Source organism: Salvelinus namaycush, chromosome 13, assembly GCF_016432855.1.
Source record: "Salvelinus namaycush isolate Seneca chromosome 13, SaNama_1.0, whole genome shotgun sequence".
Lineage (NCBI taxonomy): Eukaryota > Metazoa > Chordata > Actinopteri > Salmoniformes > Salmonidae > Salvelinus > Salvelinus namaycush.
The window spans coordinates 42576079-42595366 of NC_052319.1; positions in this window are offsets into that span (position 1 = coordinate 42576079).

Below are 19288 nucleotides of genomic sequence, written 5' to 3' on the forward strand. Positions count from 1 at the left end.
CCCACAGTCTTTTTTTTTTTTTATGGCGGTTTTGGAGCAGTGGCTTCTTCCTTGCTGAGCGGCCTTTCAGGTTATGTCGATATAGGACTCGTTTTACTGTGGATACAGATACTTTTGTACCTGTTTCCTCCGGCATCTTCACAAGGTCCTTTGCTGTTATTCTGGGATTGATTTGCACTTTTCGCACCAAAGTACGTTAATCTCTAGGAGACAGAACGCGTCTCCTTCCTGAGCGGTATGACGGCTCCGTGGTCCCATTGTGTTTATACTTGCATACTATTGTTTGTACAGATGATAGTGGTACCTACAGGCGTTTGGAAATTGCTCCCAAGGATGAACCAGACTTGTGGAGATCTACAATTTTTTCTCTGAGGTCTTGGCTGATTTCTTTTGATTTTCCCATGATGTCAAACAAAGAGGCACTGAGTTTGAAGGCAGGCCTTGAAATACATCCACAGGTACACCTCCAATTGTCTCAAATGATTTCAATTAGCCTATCAGAAGCTTCTAAAGCCATGACATCATTTTCTGGAATTTTCCAAGCTGTTTAAAGGCACAGTCAACTTAGTGTATGTAAACTTCTGACCCACTGGAATTGTGATACAGTGAATTATAAGTGAAGTAATCTGTCTGTAAACAATTGTTGGAAAAATGACTTGTGTCATGAACAAAGTAGATGTCCTAACCGACTTGCCAAAACTATAGTTTGTTAACAAGAAATTGTGGAGTGGTTGAAAAACAAATGTTAATGACTCCAACCTAAGTGTATGTACATTTCCGACTTTAACTGTATACTAAAGTATGTGGACACCACTTCAAATGAGTGGATTTGGCGATTTCAGCCACCCCCTTTGCTGATATGTGTATACAATTTATAACTCTGATGCTGGGTGTCTGAAGGAGAGAGGAGTAATCTGAGACTGTTTATAACTCTGATGCTGGGTGTCTGAAGGAGAGTAGTAATCTGAGACTGTTATAACTCTGGTGCTGGGTGTCTGAAGGAGAGTAGTAATCTGAGACTGTTATAACTCTGATGCTGGGTGTCTGAAGGAGAGAGGAGTAATCTGAGACTGTTTATAACTCTGGTGCTGGGTGTCTGAAGGAGAGTAGTAATCTGAGACTGTTATAACTCTGGTGCTGGGAGAGAGTAGTAATCTGAGACTGTTATAACTCTGGTGCTGGGTGTCTGAAGGAGAGTAGTAATCTGAGACTGTTATACACTCTGGTGCTGGGTGTCTGAAGGAGAGTAGTAATCTGAGACTGTTATAACTCTGGTGCTGGGTGTCTGAAGGAGAGTAGTAATCTGAGACTGTTATAACTCTGGTGCTGGGTGTCTGAAGGAGAGTAGTTTTCTGAGACTGTTATAAATCTGGTGCTGGGTGTCTGAAGGAGAGTAGTAATCTGAGACTGTTATAACTCTGGTGCTGGGAGAGAGGAGTAATCTGAGACTGTTATAACTCTGGTGCTTGGTGTCTGAAGGAGAGTAGTAATCTGAGACTGTTGTAACTCTGGTGCTGGGTGTCTGAAGGAGAGTAGTAATCTGAGACTGTTATAACTCTGGTGCTGGGAGTCTGAAGGAGAGAGGAGTAATCTGAGACTGTTATAACTCTGATGCTGGGTGTCTGAAGGAGAGAGGAGTAATCTGAGACTGTTATAACTCTGGTGCTGGGTGTCTGAAGGAGAGTAGTAATCTGAGACTGTTATAACTCTGGTGCTGGGAGAGAGTAGTAATCTGAGACTGTTATAACTCTGGTGCTGGGTGTCTGAAGGAGAGTAGTAATCTGAGACTGTTATAACTCTGGTGCTGGGTGTCTGAAGGAGAGTAGTAATCTGAGACTGTTATAACTCTGGTGCTGGGTGTCTGAAGGAGAGTAGTAATCTGAGACTGTTATAAATCTGGTGCTGGGTGTCTGAAGGAGAGTAGTAATCTGAGACTGTTATAACTCTGGTGCTGGGTGTCTGAAGGAGAGTAGTTTTCTGAGACTGTTATAAATCTGGTGCTGGGTGTCTGAAGGAGAGTAGTAATCTGAGACTGTTATAACTCTGGTGATGGGAGAGAGGAGTAATCTGAGACTGTTATAACTCTGGTGCTTGGTGTCTGAAGGAGAGTAGTAATCTGAGACTGTTGTAACTCTGGTGCTGGGTGTCTGAAGGAGAGTAGTAATCTGAGACTGTTATAACTCTGGTGCTGGGAGTCTGAAGGAGAGAGGAGTAATCTGAGACTGTTATAACTCTGGTGCTGGGTGTCTGAAGGAGATAGGAGTAATCTGAGACTGTTATAACTCTGATGCTGGGTGTCTGAAGGAGAGAGTAGTAATCTGAGACTGTTGTAACTCTGGTGCTGGGTGTCTGAAGGAGAGAGGAGTAATCTGAGACTGTTGTAACTCTGGTGCTGGGTGTCTGAAGGAGAGAGGAGTAATCTGAGACTGTTATAACTCTGATGCTGGGTGTCTGAAGGAGAGAGTAGTAATCTGAGACTGTTGTAACTCTGGTGCTGGGTGTCTGAAGGAGAAAGGAGTAATCTGAGACTGTTATAACTCTGGTGCTGGGTGTCTGAAGGAGAGAGGAGTAATCTGAGACTGTTATAACTCTGGTGCTGGGTGTCTGAAGGAGAGAGTAGTAATCTGAGACTGTTATAACTCTGGTGCTGGGTGTCTGAAGGAGAGAGGAGTAATCTGAGACTGTTGTAACTCTGGTGCTGGGTGTCTGAAGGAGAGAGGAGTAATCTGAGACTGTTATAACTCTGGTGCTGGGTGTCTGAAGGAGAGAGGAGTAATCTGAGACTGTTATAACTCTGATGCTGGGTGTCTGAAGGAGAGAGTAGTAATCTGAGACTGTTGTAACTCTGGTGCTGGGTGTCTGAAGGAGAGAGGAGTAATCTGAGACTGTTATAACTCTGGTGCTGGGTGTCTGAAGGAGAGAGTAGTAATCTGAGACTGTTATAACTCTGGTGCTGGGTGTCTGAAGGAGAGTAGTAATCTGAGACTGTTATAACTCTGGTGCTGGGTGTCTGAAGGAGAGTAGTAATCTGAGACTGTTATAACTCTGGTGCTGGGTGTCTGAAGGAGAGTAGTAATCTGAGACTGTTATAACTCTGGTGCTGGGTGTCTGAAGGAGAGTAGTAATCTGAGACTGTTATAACTCTGGTGCTGGGTGTCTGAAGGAGTGTAGTAATCTGAGACTGTTATAACTCTGATGCTGGGTGTCTGAAGGAGAGTAGTAATCTGAGACTGTTATAACTCTGGTGCTGGGTGTCTGAAGGAGAGAGGAGTAATCTGAGACTGTTATAACTCTGGTGCTGGGTGTCTGAAGGAGATAGGAGTAATCTGAGACTGTTATAACTCTGATGCTGGGTGTCTGAAGGAGAGAGGAGTAATATGAGACTGTTATAACTCTGGTGCTGGGTGTCTGAAGGAGAGTAGTAATCTGAGACTGTTATAACTCTGGTGCTGGGTGTCTGAAGGAGAGTAGTAATCTGAGACTGTTATAACTCTGGTGCTGGGTGTCTGAAGGAGAGAGGAGTAATCTGAGACTGTTATAACTCTGGTGCTGGGTGTCTGAAGGAGAGAGGAGTAATGTGAGACTGTTGTAACTCTGGTGCTGGGTGTCTGAGGGAGAGAGGAGTAATCTGATTGCAGTAGGACCCATTAGTCTGTGCTGTGCTGCCTGTGTCCTGGAGGAAGATCATGGAGCAGCCGTGTTCTCGCTTAAGTGCCCTGCCCATTAGCCCTTCCATCGTTGGGGAGATTAATCCAACCTTAGGCGCACACGACGCCACATTTGTCAGCTGCCTCATCGGCTGATAGGAGGCTGCCGGCATGCCCTCTTCCAGGCCACAGAAGGTCATTCTAGAAATGCTAGCATATTGTTTGGTGCGTTAGGGAGGAATCAACCCATTTTAAAGAGTGGGAGAATCTGAGGCTAGATTTTAGTTGATGTAAATTGCTTAATACAAATTCAACGTTAATAAGTTCATTGACAATGTCGTCCCCACAGTGACCTTGCGTACATATCCCAACTAGAGGATTACAGGCAACATATGCACTGAGCTAAAGGCTAGAGCTATCGCTTTCAAGGAATGGGACACTAATCCGTCCACTTATAAGAAATCTCACTAGGACATCACTTGAACCATCCAACAGGCAAAGCTTCAACACAGGACGAAGCTGGCAAAAAGCATCTAGAATATACGTGAAGTTAATGTGTCTAGAGTATAAATTCAAGTGTTGAGACATGAAGAAGTGAAATGTATTTATTTAACTAGGCAAGTCAGTTAAGAACAAATTCTTATTTACAATGACGGCCTACCGGGGAACAGTGGGTTAACTACCTTGTTGAGGGGCAGAGTGACTGATTTTTACCTTGTCAGCTTGCGGATTCAATCCTTTCGGTTACTGGCCCAAGACTCTAACCACTAGACTACCTGCTGGTTACTGGCCCAACACTCTAACCACTAGGCTACCTGCTGGTTACTGGCCCAACGCTCTAACCACTAGGCTACCTGCTGGTTACTGGCCCAACACTCTAACCACTAGACTACCTGCTGGTTACTGGCCCAACACTCTAACCACTAGACTACCTGCTGGTTACTGGCCCAACACTCTAACCACTAGACTACCTGCTGGTTACTGGCCCAACACTCTAACCACTAGGCTACCTGCTGGTTACTGGCCCAACGCTCTAACCACTAGGCTACCTGCTGGTTACTGGCCAAACACTCTAACCACTAGGCTACCTGCTGGTTACTGGCCCAACGCTCTAACCACTAGGCTACCTGCTGGTTACTGGCCCAACACTCTAACCACTAGACTACCTGCTGGTTACTGGCCCAACGCTCTAACCACTAGGCTACCTGCTGGTTACTGGCCCAACGCTCTAACCACTAGGCTACCTGCTGGTTACTGGCCCAACACTCTAACCACTAGACTACCTGCTGGTTACTGGCCCAACACTCTAACCACTAGACTACCTGCTGGTTACTGGCCCAACACTCTAACCACTAGGCTACCTGCTGGTTACTGGCCCAACACTCTAACCACTAGACTACCTGCTGGTTACTGGCCCAACACTCTAACCACTAGACTACCTGCTGGTTACTGGCCCAACACTCTAACCACTAGGCTACCTGCTGGTTACTGGCCCAACGCTCTAACCACTAGGCTACCTGCTGGTTACTGGCCCAACACTCTAACCACTAGGCTACCATATGTGAGTCTCTCTCCAGAATGGCTCAACTGTCTCCTGTCAATTCTTGCACATTCTTTGTTTCATTGTGTGAATTGTTTGCACTTTGAATATAAAAAAATAAGAAAAGTCTCCTTTACATATGTGAATCGTTTCAGGAAACTAGGAGTATGTTGTGCATCACAACTTCACAGGAGAGGAATTTGAACGTAATTATTATGATTTTTTATCAAAAATGGCAGAAATGCCTTCCAGAACATGTGCACTCTCATGTGCCTTAAGAACAAACTTGTAATGCCATCTGTAAATGCAACATATAAAATTACGAGCCTAATTGGTTTAGCCATGGAAAAAGACAGGAACCTTGCCGCTAATCATGATTGGCTGAGATAATGGATGGGCTGGAATTGCTAAGAGATGAGTTTGGATTGGTCTGCCATGTAGCACGCTTCTGTCTATAACACCAGCTGTTATGTGTAGGTAATCCTTTCTAGCTTTGAAAGATATCGTGAAGAATTGCAAAAGTGTTGATAATGCTCTCCACTTTCTGGAGGATCGAGTTTTTAAAATCAGTGGAATGCCCGATGGAAGCAGTGTATGATAGCTAAGGATGTGGAGAAAATGCAGGCGTTTGTTTGCAAATATGCGGAGGGAGTCGAAAAGAGACATTTTCAAACTAAGTGCAACCATTTGGCAGTCGGTGAGAAAATGTCACAGTCCGTGGAGCCAAAACTTTGTGCTATCCAAGCTGCTCCCAAACATTTCAAACTAGCATCAGGAAACGTAGTCTATCATAGTTCATGTGGGATTCAATTACATATTGAAGGGCAGCTCAGAACAGCTGAATATGGATTTTAAAGAACTGATTGGGTCACTACTTGACACCAACAAAAGCCCCATAATATCTGGCCCTCTGTCCTCCCTAAATCGTGGCATTGAACGGTTCAGCAGAATTTTAGCCCTCCATAACTGGCTACGAGACTATTGCAGCTCTGTGGGTGTAACATTTATTGACAATTTTGATAGCTTATGGAAACAAAGATTGTTTTATAAGGAGAATGGGTTCCACCCAAATCAGTTGGGTTCCTGGATCCTTTCACAGCATTGTAAGGCTGCATTGAGACAATGACTCACATTAAATACTGTTGAAGTAATATGGCTACAGGTTCATCTACCTCACCTAAAGCTCATTCTGGTGGGAAGCTGCTATAGACCACCAAGTGCTAACAGTCAGTACCTGGATAACATGTGAAATGCTTGATAATGTATGTGAATTCAACAGAGAAGTATATTTTCTGGGTGATTTAAATATTGACTGGCTTTCATCAAGCTGCCCACTCAGGAAAAATTCTAACTCTAAAATGTGCCTGCTACCTGGTACAGGTTATCAGTCAACCTACCAGGTTAGTTACAAACAGCACATAATTAAATCATCAACATGTATACATCACGTCTTTACAAATGCTCCATAAATGTGCTTTCTCGGATGTAGTGATCGGAATTTAGTAGCCATATCTCAGGAAAACCAAAGTTCCAAAGGTTGAGCCTGATATAGTAAATGAGAGGTCATACAAGAAGTTTTGTAGTGATTCCTATGTTGAAGGTGTAAATAATATTTGCTGGTCTGTGGTGTGTAATGAGGAGCAACCAGACGCTGGACCGTTGACGTCACCGGAACCGGGCTTTCGGGGCTTCAGCCCCAAATTATTTTGTCTCAGTTCCCGGGTCTTTTACCCTCCTGGGATGGTGAAAAAAAGCTAGGCTACACTGTATTACATACTGCAATGAATAGTCCAAACACGAGCCATGGCCTGACTTTTCAGTGCTGCCTAAAACAAGCAAGTCAGTGTATGGTGACCCTTTCGAAGGCGGGGGTCAAAGTGGTTTACCAAAGTCATTTTTTATTCGTCCCAAAAAATGTCTGTTTTGGTATGTGTGGGCAACTGTTCATTCTCTGTGGGAGAGAGAGAGAGCAAAGATGGGAAGGAGAAGAAGAGATAAACATGTGTTGTTATTACTATAGCACCGTTTGTTAGCCCATGATGTTTCAGAGTTACTGACCTGACAGAAAGCCAGATTCAAGTAACTTACATTTCAACATGTTGACTCAAAAGCTACACTGATAGAAAACGTTAATAATCTAACTAACGTGAGGAACTAACCAGTCTAGCTAGCAGTTATGCTTCATTAGCAACCTAGCAGATGTTATGAGCAGGGTTTTGACAGTACAGTTATTGATTAGCGATCTGGACACAGAATCCAACTGCTGGAGCTCTATTCATCACCCCAAAAAGTATCACAAACTAACCAATTACTGTCTAATCAAGTCCAAATATGCTAAAACATGTGTTCAAATATGCTAAAGATAGCTAACTAACTGATGTCTAACATGTCCTTAGATAATTGAGCTGACGACACCAAAAGTACCTATCTGTTTAAAATAACTACAATTTTTCCAATTTATAGAAGATGGACATACCATACGTGTCACGCGGGACTAGGTGTGTGAGGAAGAATCAGGCGCAGAGAGCAGAGAGTTCCACAGGGAAAAGTGCACTTTAATACGGCACAAAAGCAAGCCCACAACAACAGGGCGCGGAAATAAATGGACCACCCAAAACACAGGGTACCAGGTCTGGAACACGAACCTAAATACCGCACACACGTAACACAAGAATAATCCCGCACAAAACAAGGGTGGGTAAACGTACTTTAAATAAGGAAGCCCATCAAGCACACAAATAGACACAGGTGCAACTAATAAGACAAAACAAACAGACAACGAAAAAGGGATCGGTGGCGGCTAGTAGGCCGGTGACGACGACCGCCGAGCACCGCCCGAACAGGCAGGGGAGACAACTTCGGCTGAAGTCGTGACAATACGGAATTGAACAGAGACACAGAGACAGTTGATTTATTTGCAAGAGTAAGTGAATAGATTGGGCGTGCGTGTGTGTTTACAATACAATTATTTAGCATCTAGCTACCTAGATGGGTTGGCTGACAACGTCACAAAACGATGTGCGCACTTCCATTGGGCATAAATCTGCCTGTTGTGATTCTGGATGGCCAGATTACCAGCAATAATGGCCCTGCCATGTAGGGAATCCTAAGTGTCTTATTTCAGCATGTTTTATCATGTTGTTGATACCCTGTCTTGTTTTGAGGTGTTTGGACTGATTTCATGTCAAGGCAGATATTGCAAAAAAATTGCTAGCTAGCTAACCAAACAACTGTAATGAATCCTCTGAAAAACAAGTGGTCATTGTGAAAATGTATTTGTTTTCAACAAACATTGGAGATGCTATATACAGTAGTTTACATAATCTAAGCCAACCTAATCTGTTTTGCCACATGGTTGCACGCATTTCAATGTTGTTGCTAAAGCGACAGAGAGAGAACACAGGTATTGTGGTTAGTGAAGGGTAAGACAGTTGAATATTAATCAGGTTTAAGATTGAATGATAGACTAATATCATTAACAGGAAGGATCCCATTTTACCTTTCGCTCAATTCAGGTAAACATTAGTTGCCTGTTGTTCACATTGTGTGTGTGTGTGTGTGTGTGTGTGTGTGTGTGTGTGTGTGTGTGTGTGTGTGTGTGTGTGTGTGTGTGTGTGTGTGTGTGTGTGTGTGTGTGTGTGTGTGTGTGTGTATTGTGACGGCACTGATACTATTCAGTCTCCATGATAATATAGGAGATCCAGGAAAGCAGAATAGAGGGAGGAGCAGACAGGACAGAGAGAACGTAGAGGGAGGAGCAGACAGGACAGAGAACACAGGAGAATGTAGAGGGAGGAGCAGACAGGACAGAGAACACAGAGAGAGGAGCAGACAGGACAGAGAACACAGGAGAATGTAGAGGGAGGAGCAGACAGGACAGAGAGAATGTAGAGGGAGGAGCAGACAGGACAGAGAGAACGTAGAGGGAGGAGCAGACAGGACAGAGAGAACACAGGAGAACGTAGAGGGAGGAGCAGACAGGACAGAGAGAACGTAGAGGGAGGAGCAGACAGGACATAGAGAACGTAGAGGGAGGAGCAGACAGGACAGAGAACACAGGAGAACGTAGAGGGAGGAGCAGACAGGACAGAGAACACAGAGAGAGGAGCAGACAGGACATAGAGAACGTAGAGGGAGGAGCAGACAGGACAGCGAGAATGTAGAGGGAGGAGCAGACAGGACAGAGAGAACACAGGAGAACATAGAGGGAGGAGCAGACAGGACAGAGAGAACGTAGAGGGAGGAGCAGACAGGACAGAGAGAATGTAGAGGGAGGAGCAGACAGGACAGAGAAAACACAGGAGAACATAGAGGGAGGAGCAGACAGGACACAGGAGAACGTAGAGGGAGGAGCAGACAGGACAGAGAACACAGAGAGAGGAGCAGACAGGACACAGGAGAACGTAGAGGGAGGAGCGGACAGGACAGAGAGAACGTAGAGGGAGGAGCAGACAGGACAGAGAACACAGGAGAACGTAGAGGGAGGAGCAGACAGGACAGAGAGAACGTAGAAGGAGGAGCAGACAGGACAGAGAGAACGTAGAGGGAGGAGCAGACAGGACAGAGAGAACGTAGAGGGAGGAGCAGACAGGACAGAGAACACAGGAGAACGTAGAGGGAGGAGCAGACAGGACAGAGAGAACGTAGAGGGAGGAGCAGACAGGACAGAGAACACAGGAGAATGTAGAGGGAGGAGCAGACAGGACAGAGAGAACGTAGAGGGAGGAGCAGACAGGACATAGAGAACGTAGAGGGAGGAGTAGACAGGACAGAGAGAATGTAGAGGGAGGAGCAGACAGGACAGAGAACACAGAGGGAGGTGTGTAAAATTGTGTGTAAAATTTTAAAGTGTTGTTACTACAGCCGTGTTGGAGGAGTTGTGTTTGTTTTTGTGTAATTAATTAGGTAGAAATATTGTCTGGTAGCAATTGACCTTGGAATCTGTGATTTATCACCACAAATATGATAAAATCTGGATTTTTAAACATTTGGCGCCTGCGTTTGTACATATTATTCGCAAAAGTTGCCCCCTTCTCCCCCCTGTACTCTAGTTGTGTCCCCCCCACACTCTAGTTGTGTCCCCCTCCACCTCCAAATCGATCCCGTTCAGAGCTAGCCCTCCTGATGTCATTTGACCCCACATGGACTACGACAGTGTCAGCTCCTGACATCTGTGGTAGAACAGTCGGAAGCAGCCTTGTTATGTCCTGTACTTGTGCTCCTGGGTAGCATAGGGTTTTTGCCTTGGGGACCAAGATATTTCTCATCATACTATGATGACAGCTGGTGATGTTGAATGGGCCAGTCTCTCAGGCAACCTCACGGTCTGGTAAGGCTTGGAGCTAAGAGGATCTGAACCCGAGGCCGAAGCCACCGGAGAGGGAGACAGAACTGAGGACGAAGACGCAGGTACTTCCTGATACTTACGAAGACGCAGGTACTTCCTCAAAGTAAACACAGTTCCTGCAACCCTGGAAATGTTCAACAGCGGCCTCCATGTGAGACCCCACAGAGCCAGCTAGGCTAGCTGGGCTTTCTCATCTCTCCCCTTATATGGAATCTGCAGGATCCCGGGACAGATAGCAGCGCACACAGAGATTTAGCCCAACAGAGCCGCAGGATTCAAAATAAAAGTATATAAACAGTCAGCTTTTAAACCGAGGTCTTTAGTTCAGGTTTCAGTGTTCGACAGGTTTCAGTGTTCAACAACAACAAACATACGTGTAATATGGACATGAACACTACACAAGACGTTGGAAATCGCAAATTCAACAATGAGTGATTTGGACGGAATCAGTGGCTAACTGCAAGTATTGCATTGCAATCATTAGCCTAGCTAGCTATTCATTGGAGTGGGAATGTGGTCGAAGTCTAAATCTCAGACATCAGTGAGTTCAAGACAAATCGGGAACTCAGGCCTCTTTCTAGAACACCGACCTGAAGATCACTAATGTCATGGTTCGACCTTGTTTTTTTCTGAGTTCCCAGTTGTCTTGAAAGCACCATAAATCCAGAGAATGACAAAGTTTGATGACCAAAACTGCCCAAACGAAGGACCTGCCGCGCCACCTTCCTGTTCAAGTGAGCACAGAACAAAAAGTTGAGTCCAAAAATGTCTTGAATGCTGCTGCATAAATGATGTAATAGGCCAGGGAGATATGTATACTGTAGTTGACATAGTAATACTAAGTGTATGTTGTGTAGTAAGCTGTTAGTAGCCCTCACCCTAATAGTTTGGTCCCTTTCCCCCTCTTAACTTGGTTAACTTGGTGGTGCACATGTAGCCTATAGCCTGTTTTAGAGAATATTGTAAGAGCTTTTATTGTCTGCTTATTTGCCCCCTTCATTTATCCTATGGTTCTGACTTGATGTACAGAGAGAATACTCTAAGAGCGGCCCATGTTCTGAATTATGTCGCTGTACTTTTTCAAAATTGCTGAACAAATAGTTACATTGACTACGTCCATCCTAGCTCGCTCATGAATGAAATTACGGATTGCCTCTTATCCCCTCATCGTTCCCTTATGCCATAGTTTGTACATCTCAATTGTCAGTAGAAACCACATTTGTTCAAGCAAGTCAGCCATATAAGATGTTTTTTTTTAAAGACAGTAAATGAGGCTGAATGAACTGTTTCGCTGCCAGACAAGGCTCCGCTGATAACCAGGTGTAGCTGTGGTAACGATTCACTCCATGGTGCTGAATAGAATGCTCTGCTGTTCGGACAGCTTTATGTAGACCCAAACAGTTTGTGGGCACCGTTTGTCACCGTTATAGTGCAATTATTGTATTGTTTAGTGTTGTGTTGTGTAGTGGCTTTGCTGGCATGATTCTAAAAACATTTGGGGTAGTTTGCCCCACCAAGGTTTATATACTAAAAACTTATCTTGTAAAAAACAACATTTCTAATTTTGAGAGAGAGATAAAGAGAGAGACATTTGAACTTTTGTAAGTGTAATGTTTACTGCAAATGATTTATTGTTTGTTTCACTTTTATTTATTATCTATTTCACTTGCTTTGGCAATGTAAACATGCCAATAAAGCCCTTAAATTGAATCGAAATTGAGAAAAAATAACAGATGAGAGTCTAAAAATCTGTATAGCATTACATTGTAATTCATGGTCAACTGGTCCAGTCCATCACTAGCTACAGTATTTATTTCCCTATCCATCCGAGGGCTGTTGAACTTGGGTGCCACAACCGGGACTTCTGTGGTGCTGTTGGCTGTTGGTGTCGTCTTTATTTGGTCACGATGCACACAAACGTCCAGTCTGGACCACAGCCTGGGCTCTGAAACCCTGAAAACGGTCTGGTCCAACTCTGCAGCATCCTCCTCCATCCACAGCCTCATCTGCCACCCCGCCCGAAGAAACAACAACAGGCTCTTTCATTTACTCAGGTACTTAGGGCCCTTAGCGAGGTGTGGAAAGGGTAGTGTTGGAGTGTTCACCCTCCCCAGGCATGGTAAGGGCCCTACCCCTCCGGGGCCGGGGAAAAACAACAAGGCAGGAAAAGGGGACATGTTCCAATAACTGGAAATTGGACCCAGCTGTTTTGCGGCACAATCCAATCACCTATTTTATCACCTTCTTGACCTGACACATGCTGGCGACTCATGTGCCCTTTTGTTTTAGATCTACCGTTAGTCAATCAACAGAAGTTTCAGATTATTCCCTTCCCCCTTTTTTCCTCTTTGAATATGAAAGAACATTCATGTGAATACCTCGCTAGAGGAAGCTTTATCATACATTGTTATGGCGCAAATATGTTTTCATGAGTCGTATTTATATGACAGAACATTGTTTGGCTCGCTTTCTTGAATGAAATAATATTGCCCAACGATATTCTGTGAATTAAAACAATGAACATGTAATGTGGTCCTGTGTGTAGCTGGTGTAGAGAGTCAGGCGCAGGACAGCAGATATGAGTAATGAACGTACTTTACTCAAAATACAAGGCACATATACGAGCCCACAATAACGGACCGATTTACAAATAACAATCACTCACAAATACAACATGGGGAACAGAGGGTTAAATAATAGACAGAACAAATGGAAAATGAAAAGTGGATCGGCGGTGGCTAGAAAGCCGGTGACGTCGACCGCCGAACGCCGCCCGAACAAGGAGAGGGACCGACTTCGGCGGAAGTCGTGACAGCTTATTATAAGGGAAATGTGTCTCTAGTATTGTCAGTATAACTGAATCTTAAATAACCATGTTTATGGTCATGTTTTATGAACTTTGCTACATGTACCTAATTATTCTAATTATTCATGTTTTTTTTATTTTTTAAATAACACGGAATGATTGCAGAATATGTTGAATTAGTTTTGTTTAAGCTTTCTATCATGATATACTGTATGTTTGCTAATTATTTTTAGCAAAAGCTATATGCATAACATCAGTTAATTCAGTTTGATATGGTTATCAGTTAAATTAACGGTTTCAAATTAACACTTGATTTCATAATTTTTACATAATTAATCCGCACGACTTTTCAAAAGGAAATTATCAAAGTTTTAGTTTTGTAATCAAGGTACTGTACATGTTTTAATTAATTCCCCTTGAGGGTAACTTTGTATAAGACTGAAAAAGGCACGACAACCAAAATCTGTTTTATGAAAGCCTTGTGACGGCAGACGATGATGTGTGTGTGTGTGTGTGTGTGTGTGTGTGTGTGTGTGTGTGTGTGTGTGTGTGTGTAATGTGTGTGTGTGTGTGTGTGTGTGTGTGTGTGTGTGTGTGTGTGTGTGTGTGTGTGTGTGTGTGTGTGTGTGTGTGTGTGTGTAATGTGTGTGTGTGTGTGTGTGTGTAATGTGTGTGTGTGTGTGTGTAATGTGTGTGTGTGTGTGTGTGTGTGTGTGTGTGTGTGTGTGTGTGTGTGTGTGTGTGTGTGTGTGTGTGTGTGTGTGTGTGTGTGTGTGTGTGTGTGTAATGTGTGTGTGTGTGTGTGTAATGTGTGTGTGTGTGTGTGTAATGTGTGTGTGTGTAATGTGTGTGTAATGTGTGTGTGTGTGTGTAATGTGTGTGTGTGTGTGTGTGTGTGTGTGTGTGTGTGTGTGTGTGTGTGTGTGTGATGACGACAACAGTGAGGTCAATGTGGACCAGAACCCACCAGTCTCCCTCATCCAGAGGGAACAATTCATTGACTCATCTTCCTTCAGACAGAATCATCTCTAGGCTGCCTGTACGTCTGTCTCAAGGTGCTGGCAATACACATACAGAGAACAAGTATTTGAAACACTGCCGATTTTGCAGGTTTTCCTACTTACAAAGCATGTAGAGGTCTGTAATTTTTATCATAGGTACACTTCAACTGTGAGAGACGGAATCCAGAAAAAAATCCAGAAAATCACATTGTATGATTTTTAAGTAATTCATTTGCATTTTATTGCATGACATACGTATTTGATACATCAGAAAAGCAGAACTTAATATTTGGTACAGAAACTTTTGTTTGCAATTACAGAGATCATACTTTTCCTGTAGTTCTTGACCAGGTTTGCATACACTGCAGCAGGGATTTTGGCCCACTCCTCCATACAGACCTTCTCCAGATCCTTCAGGTTTCGGGGCTGTCGCTGGGCAATACGGACTTTCAGCTCCCTCCAAAGATTTTCTATTGGGTTCAGGTCTGGAGACTGGCTAGGCCACTCCAGGACCTTGAGATGCTTCTTACGGAGCCACTCCTTAGTTGCCCTGGCTGAGTGTTTCAGGTCGTTGTCATGCTGGAAGACCCAGCCACGACCCATCTTCAATGCTCTTACTGGGGAAAGGAGGTTGTTGGCCAAGATCTCGCAATAAATGGCCCCATCCATCCTCCCCTCAATACGGTGCAGTCGTCCTGTCCCCTTTGCAGAAAAGCATCCCAAAGAATGATGTTTTCACCTCCATGCTTCACGGTTGGGATGGTGTTCTTGGGTTTGTACTCATCCTTCTTCTTCCTCCAAACACGGCGAGTGGAGTTTAGACCAAAAAGCTCTATTTTTGTCTCATCAGACCACATGACCGTCTCCCATTCCTCCTCTGGATCATCCAGATGGTCATTGACAAACTTCAGACGGGCCTGGACATGCGCTGGCTTGAGCAGGGGGACCTTGCGTGCGCTGCAGGATTTTAATCCATGACGGCGTAGTGTGTTACTAATGGTTTTCTTTGAGACTGTGGTCCCAGCTCTCTTCAGGTCATTGACCAGGTCATGCCGTGTAGTTCTGGGCTGATCCCTCACCTTCCTCATGATCATTGATGCCCCACGAGGTGAGATCTTGCATGGAGCCCCAGACCGAGGTTGATTGACTGTCATCTTGAACTTCTTCCATTTTCTAATAATTGCGCCAACAGTTGTTGCCTTCTCACCAAGCTGCTTGCCTATTGTCCTGTAGCCCATCCCAGCCTACAATTTTATCCCTGATGTCCTTACACAGCTCTCTGGTCTTGGCCATTGTGGAGAGGTTGGAGTCTGTTTGATTGAGTGTGTGGACAGGTGTCTTTTATACAGGTAACGAGTTCAAACAGGTGCAGTTAATACAGATAATGAGTGGAGAACAGGAGGGCTTCTTAAAGAAAAACTAACAGGTCTGTGAGAGCCAGAATTCTTACTGGTTGGTAGGTGATCAAGTACTTATGTCATGCAATAAAATGCAATTTAATTACTTAAAAATCATACAATGTGATTTTCTGGATTTTTGTTTTAGATTCCGTCTCTCACAGTTGAAGTGTACCTATGATAAAAATTACAGACCTCTACATGCTTTGTAAGTAGGAAAACCTGCAAAATCGGCAAAGTTTCAAATACTTGTTCTCCCCACTGTAACTCATTATAGTGTGTAGAATAATAACGTTCCTTGGAGGAGACCAGCTTTGTGTCCATTATCCTCAACACAATGAACCGTCTGCCAACAGACCCAATAAAACCCTCAATACATCAAATAGTTAATGTACAAGTTTTTTTTTCTTTCTCTCTCTCTCTCTCTCTCTCTCTCTCTCTCTCTCTCTCTCTCTCTCTCTCTCTCTCTCTCTCTCTCTCTCTCTCTCTCTCTCTCTCTCTCTCTCTCTCTCTCTCAAACACTCTCTCTCTCTCTCAAACACTCTCTCTCTCTCTCTCTCTCTCAAACACTCTCTCTCTCTCACTTTCTCAAACACTCTCACTCTCTCTCTCTCAAACTCTCTCTCTCTCAAACACTCTCTCTCTCTCTCTCAAACACTCTCTCTCTCACTATCTCTCTCACTCTCTCAAACACTCTCTCAAACACTCTCTCAAACACTCTCTCTCTCTCAAACACTCTCTCACTCACTCTCTCAAACACTCTCTCTCTCTCTCTCTCAAACACTCTCTCTCTCTCTCAAACACTCTCTCTCTCTCTCAAACACTCTCTCTCTCTCTCTCTCTCTCTCTCAAACACTCTCTCTCTCTCTGAGTATTCAGTGGAATTAGTGGAATGGTATCAAATACATCAAACACATGATTTCCTTGTGTTTTGATGTCATTCCATTCGCACCTTTCTAGCGATCATTATGAGAAGTCGTCCACTCAGCAACCTCCACTGGTTACGGGCTAATCTATGGTTCTATATAGACGTGTGTCTGAGGCACGGAATCAAATGGAATATAGAGTGAGATCAAACGGTCCCTCTTGGCTTTCCTTCTCGAGCGGCTCTCTGGGCTGTATGGTCGTGGAAGTGACAGCAGGTTTAATCTGGAGCTCAGAATTGGTCGAGCAGCCAGTCACCATCTGCATTCATCAGGATAGCCCGTCGTCACTGCCAGCCCGCCACTGACTTCCTCAGTCATGACAATCGCATCCTCTCGCTCTCCTTCCCTCCAGTGAACGAGCAAATCACTTCTCCTCCTCCTTTTTTCTCTGTGGCCTAAATCAACACACTTTTAGTTCCTTCAGATAGTGAATACTACAGCCCTTCAGATGGTGAATACTACAGCCCTTAAGAGAGTGAATACTACAGCCCTTCAGAGAGTGAATACTACAGCCCTTCAGAGAGTGAATATTACAGCCCTCAGATAGGGAATACTACAGCCCTTCAGATGGTGAATACTACAGCCCTCAGATAGTGAATACTACTGCCCTTCAGATAGTGAATACTACAGCCCTTCAGAGAGTGAATATTACAGCCCTCAGATAGGGAATACTACAGCCCTTCAGAGAGTGAATACTACAGCCCTTCAGAGAGTTAATACTACATCTCTTCAGATAGTGAATACTACAGCCCTTCAGACAGTGAATACTACAGCCCTTCATATAGTGAATACTACAGCCATTCATATAGTGAATACTACAGCCCTTCATATGGTGAATACTACAGCCCTTCAGATGGTGAATATTACAGCCCTTCAGACAGTGAATACTACAGCCCTTCATATGGTGAATACTACAGCCATTCATATAGTGAATACTACAGCCCTTCATATAGTGAATACTACAGCCCTTCAGACAGTGAATACTACAGCCCTTCATATGGTGAATACTACAGCCATTCATATAGTGAATACTACAGCCCTTCATATGGTGAATACTACAGCCCTTCATATGGTGAATACTACAGCCCTTCAGATGGTGAATATTACAGCCCTTCATATGGTGAATACTACAGCCCTTCATATGGTGAATACTACAGCCCTTCATATGGTGAATACTACAGCCCTTCAGATAGTGAATACTACAGCCCTTCAGATAGTGAATACTACAGCCCTTCAGATAGTGAATACTACAGCCCTTCATATGGTGAATATTACAGCCCTTCATATGGTGAATACTACAGCCCTTCAGATAGTGAATACTACAGCCCTTCATATGGTGAATACTACAGCCCTTCAGATGGTGAATACTACAGCCCTTCAGATAGTGAATACTACAGCCCTTCAGATAGTGAATACTACAGCCCTTCAGATAGTGAATACTACAGCCCTTCATATGGTGAACACTACAGCCCGTCAGACAGTGAATACTACAGCATTTCAGATAGTGAATATTACACTTTAAATTTTTTAAGCATCTGTGTATTGATGATCTGTTTGTTACTGTGTGTGTAATTTTTCAACGCCTGTAAAAATGCTATTGACCTCAAAGCTATAATCCACCTTTCCTGAAATAATATGACCTAGTGGCCTTATGGGTGAAATGTTGTTAATATATTTCATAATTAATAAACATTAATATAAAAAGAATTACTCTTTGTCACACAGTTTTGTAATATTTCAGTCTTCTGTGATGTATATAAAGTGTAATATTGTGATACAAACTCAACATGTAATACATTTCAACTCTATATCTGACATGATACATGTGTCTTCTTCATTTTAAGTCCACAACTATGTGTATGAGATGTATACTTTTGTTTCAAAGCAGATTTGTTTAATAAGACCACCAAGAAACACTGACTTAGCCCACTGCAGATAAAGCTGAAACCAAACTGTTACCCCTTCCCTTTAAGCACACACATGCCCCCTCGAACCAATCACATCCTACAAGGTAGGTGTACATTGACCAGTTAATTTGAATAAGCAGCACACTCTACCCAATCACATACTACAAGATTGGTGAACATTTACCAGTTCATTTGCCTAAGCAACCCACAGAAATGTGCACTACCCCTCTCTAGATTTGTGTCTCTCTAATGAAGAGGACAACTTGATTCTCACACATCCAGTCAGGCAGGTTGATTCCAGCTGGTACAACACATCCAGTCAGGCAGGTTGATTCCAGCTGGTACAACACATCCAGTCAGGCAGGTTGATTCCAGCTGGTACAACACATCCAGTCAGGCAGGTTGATTCCAGCTGGTACAACACATCCAGTCAGGCAGGTTGATTCCAGCTGGTACAACACATCCAGTCAGGCAGGTTGATTCCAGCTGGTACAACACATCCAGTCAGGCAGGTTGATTCCAGCTGGTACAACACATCCAGTCAGGCAGGTTGATTCCAGCTGGTACAACACATCCAGTCAGGCAGGTTGATTCCAGCTGGTACAAGGCCAATGGGTCACACCATCAACGACTGCTTTATATCTACGGGGCTTCATTTACTATCTCTCTGGATTCTCCCACGTTGGTTCATTATAACTGTGTGTATGTGTGTGTGTG